This window comes from Octopus bimaculoides, chromosome 1, assembly GCF_001194135.2.
Source record: "Octopus bimaculoides isolate UCB-OBI-ISO-001 chromosome 1, ASM119413v2, whole genome shotgun sequence".
Lineage (NCBI taxonomy): Eukaryota > Metazoa > Mollusca > Cephalopoda > Octopoda > Octopodidae > Octopus > Octopus bimaculoides.
In genome coordinates this window covers 151,782,350-151,787,133 of record NC_068981.1, presented here as the reverse complement: position 1 = coordinate 151,787,133, position 4,784 = coordinate 151,782,350, and the positions used below count along the sequence as shown (strand labels likewise).

Here is a 4,784-nt window from a genome sequence, read left to right as displayed (position 1 = left end):
TATCATAGTAGGTGCCTTAGGTATAATTAAAAAATACTCAGACAAATACATAACAAAAATACCAGGACTTACAAATATATGTAACATACAGAAAATTGCACTACTGGGTACTGCACACATTCTACGCAAAACATTTTCAATACAGTAAACATAAAAACACCACAGCAAACCACAGCACATACCCAAGGCGCACAGAGCTGCGCTCGGTAGTGAAGTGAAAGCACGTTATAAAAATAAAACTACTGAACAATAATAATAATAATAACAGCAAATATTCTGCTCAATACCACAAATTTGCTTGTCAGTTGTTTGACCATAACCAGTTAGGCATCGCTCTTAGTGGCTGATCATGAGCAAAAGTAGTAGGGGAGTATCATAGACATGTGTTGAGAGGAATTCTTTGGGGTTCGGATAATTCAACTTTGGAAACATGATGATGATGATGGCAGTGATGACGATGGTGACTATTTGCCTTTTTGTTCAATACAACCATGTCTGAATGGTGATGCTCAATTACTTTATCAGCCAGAATTCATAATCCCAGAAAACTTGCTTTTCCATCCTCCTGCATTATTTTACTAGGCTCATGCTCATACCAATTCTTTGTTACTTTGTATTGGTAATTACTGCATAAAAGCCAATGAAGATACAAACTGACTTTACCATGGTGTTGCTTGTATTCTTTATGTGCTAAGCTCTCGCATACACTTACCAAGTGGCTTATATTTTCCACATTCTTTTCACTAAGTCTGTATTTTTGGGTGTTTGAAGCTTTGTAAATGTTATGCTTACCCTTGTGCTACAATTATAAGGCTTTCAATGGTATGTTTCAAATAACTTCACTTAAGCCATATCAATGATGTTGTTTTGTCCTTGAAATCCAGTCTTTTTCTTTCAAATTGACCATGCATTTTCATTTCCTGAACTCTTTTTCCCTTCCCTTCAAATCTTTGGTTAAACTCTTCCTTACCAAACATTTCATCAGCATTTATATCCATATATTCTATTGCTTATTGCAACAACCCTCTGTCATTGTTTACCAAATATTCTGCTAGCATTCTCCTTTCACTCCTTATAAAGTAATCCAAACTGATGAGACCTCCACCACCACTCTTTCTCTTCATATACAATCTATTTATATTTGCCTAGGGTATAAAGCTCTGTACAGTGTCAGTAACTTTTTTGTCTTTCTGTCCAGCTTAGGTATTTCTTCAATGGCTGCACTATATCAAACCACTGCAACTACCCAGATATTCATTGTTGTAACTAGATTTCTTGCAATCTGGTTGGATTTTAAAATTATTTCTACTTCTTTTAACTATGTCTCTCTAACCTTTTCTTTCGTTTCTGCATGTAAAATACCACCTAGTTCTAAAATCTCCAAATACTTGCATTCACTGTCTTTTGGTTCTCTTATGGTTTCTCCCGATGACAGTTATAATCTACCACCACCATTATCATCGTCATCGTCATTGCCACCATCGTCATCACTGCCATCATCATCATCATCATCATCATCATCATCATTATTATTCAATGCCTGTTTTTCATTGGTTATCAAACCTTATTAGGCTTTGTGACTTTACCTTCAGCTATACTTTATCTAATGAAACTGTTTTTTCTTGTAACAACTGTAATTCTTGTGAGTATTTATTTTACTTCAGTGAATGAATTTCAAATTTTGCCTTTGTATCTTATATGTGATACAAAGATGCTTGGTATTATATAATACAAACCATTAAGCGATGTTTATTTAAAAAATTTGATAAATATATCATTGTTATCAATTGTCTATCTACTTTCATACAAAATATTTCGTTATATGCATACAAAGCTACTTTTAAAATATTTTATATATAAACTTTCATAATTTTAGCACACATTCTACTATGGTTTATTTCTTTTATAATGACTTCCAATAGCAATATCCATTTTTTATTACTAATATATATACCTAGTAAAAAAAAAATCTTAAATTCTGTCATAAATATAAATGTGTAAAAAGTACATTTTTTGTTTTTAATATTTCATGTAAATTACTTTCAAATAGATCACTTTTTTCAACAGAATAACTAAGTTTTGTTTTTCTTCCTTTTCAGATATCTTCCATTGTAACTGAAAATACTGATTAATATTGGTGATGAATACTGCAATATTTATTGGTTTCATTGCCAAGATTATCAGATTAAACACACAATATAATAAAAAAATTGTTCCCTTTTCCTCCTTAAAAGTCATATTTCTATATAGGATTATATCCAAATGTGCTTTAATTATTCATTTATAATCTTACATTTTATGGATTTTTATTGTTTCATTTACAGTTAGAATGTAATTAACTCTCAAGCTAAAATTGTGGAAACTTTCTGTGTGATGTTTTTAGCTGAAAGTATATCTTAGTGTTTGTTTATCCCAGAAGATAATAGATAATTTATAAACCAATGCTTAGAATTAATGCAACTGAAAGTTTTATTGATTTTTCAATATTTGTTTCTGGATGAAAGAAACTGTAAATGATACAGAAAAGAAAAGAAAAGAAAAGAAAAAAGAAGGAATTTTTATTGTTATTGTTGTTGTTTTTGTTGTTGATGTTGTTGATGATGAAGTCTTAAATTTCTCTGATTAAACATTTGTCTTGCTATGAAATTTTTCTATCTTTTTTGTTCTTTTGAAAATTTTGTTTTAATATGCAATTTTAGATTGTTTGAATTATTTGGAGATTCTCATTATAAAGTGAGTGCATACAATAATTACATCCAACCATAGAGTGGTGGATTGTTAAAATCAGTAAGTGATGGACAAAGTGCCTTGTGGTATTTAATTTTGGCCCTTTATATTCTGAATTTAAATCATGTCAATGACTTTATTTTTTACCCTTCTTGAGTCGATAAAATAAATAGAATGCAAGTACTAGAGTTCGTATAATTGGCTGCCCCCGCCTCTCAATTTCTGGTATTGTGCCAATATAAGAAAATAATAATTATATCCAATGTATAAAATTTAGTTTTTGTTGAGTCTCAGTACCTGAAGATAAAAGCAATTAATGTTGAAATAAATAAGAAAGCACAAACCTGCAGTTTAGTATGTTAATACAACATACAAACTAATCTGGAAAAACTGCCTAAAACAGAAACATATATTTTATAGTTTTCCATTTTCATCACTTTTCAAAGTTTACATGCTATTCTTCATGAGAAGTGTATTTGCTTCTCAGTATATAAAAATAGGAAAATTGCCTAAAGAGGATACATTTCAAACTATCGTCTTACTGCCTTAGGATTTCAAATTTTGTAGGGTTTTTTTTTGTTACACGAAAGAATTTATCTATTATAAAATATTTCTCAGTTAATAACAATTGTCAGTTTATATTTTCTCTATCTTTAGAACATATGTTAAATATTTACTCTTTCTCTAAAGAAACGGATACAGAAACATCTTACACTGTAGTATATATACAGTAAACTATAGTGATGTAGTTATTATCTGAAGCGTTTTAACCCTATTTTACGTGGTGGACTATGAGAATAGTTAAACTGTTGGGCAAAATTAATTGCGGTATTTCTTCCAGCTATTTACGTTCTGAGTTCAAATTCTGCCGAGGTCAACTTTGATCTTCATCCCTCTGCAGTTCTTACAATAAAACATCTGTGAATAATTAGGGTCGATTTAATAGACTAAACTCCTCCTCAAAAATTTTGGATCGCTTACTCCTGGTAGGAAGAATTATTTGAGGGATGGCTTGGCTGAATCATTAGAGCGTTGAAAAATACCTTGGTTCTTTACGTCCTAAGTTCGAATTCTGCTAAGCACTACTTTGCCTTTCCTTTTATTGGGGTCATAAAATAAAATATCAGACAAGTACCGAGCTTGGTGATATGAACTACCTCTTCCTCCACCAAAATCTCGGACCTTGTGCTTAAATTATAAACAATTATTAGCATATTACCTTGAGTGTTCTTCTCTGATTCTTTCATCGTAATATAGTAGTTAGGTGGCTGTGGCGTTTAGGATTCGTAAGAAATTAACTCCACTTTCATAGGAAAAAGTGCTGTGGATGCTGCTTTAATCTAAATAAATAGAATGGTTTGAAATAAAGTAATTTTCCTAAAAGGCAAAAAAAAAAAAAAAAAAAAGGTGATTTCTGGCTTATAGTGTTTAGCAACTAAGACTAACATGTCGTATAAAACTGATTCTATTATTCAGAATCAGTACACCCAAATGAGCAAACACTGTATTCAACTTACAAAATGTAAAATTGTTGAAAAACCAGTGTCATTTGCCCATAGATAAAGTTTATTTAATTAATAAAACGAACTGTCACGATTAACAATTTGCAGCGTAATACTGTAAAAGAAAAATGTCTTTAGCAATCTTTTTTCTTGGTGCTCTTAGTATGTGCTTATGATTGATTTGGGTCTGAAAATAGCAACCCATATTTATACTAGAAAAAAATAGAAAAAGTCACTTTGGATAATGTAGTCCTACATATTCCTGGATAGATGAGGTCCTCATGCCTGGACTGACATTTTTCATATATCAGTAGTTGCAAGTATTAAACAATAACAACAACCCTGATGAACCTAGTGAATTTATTAAAACCAATTCGAATTTAATGATCGGTTTATTGTAATTTGGCAGCTGACGATACCATTCAGAATTTGTGTGGGGCATTACATATATTAGAGATGTATGTATGTGTATATGTATACTGTATGTATGCATGCATATGTGTGTGTGTATATATATATATATATATATATATATATATATATATATATATATAT

The 4,784-nt window shown here is 30.6% G+C and overlaps 1 protein-coding gene across 5 annotated transcripts in view; it reads left to right on the top strand.

Annotated features, from left to right (window-relative positions):
• Positions 1-2,640, top strand: part of LOC106873108 (obscurin) — a 162,686-nt gene extending 160,046 nt beyond the window's left edge. For all 5 annotated transcript variants that reach the window (XR_008265146.1, XR_008265148.1, XR_001409839.2 and 2 more), the window contains one exon: positions 2,100-2,640. The gene's annotated coding sequence lies outside the window, so the exon portion shown is untranslated. The remainder of the gene's footprint in view (positions 1-2,099) is intronic.
• Positions 2,641-4,784: the final 2,144 nt, after the last annotated feature.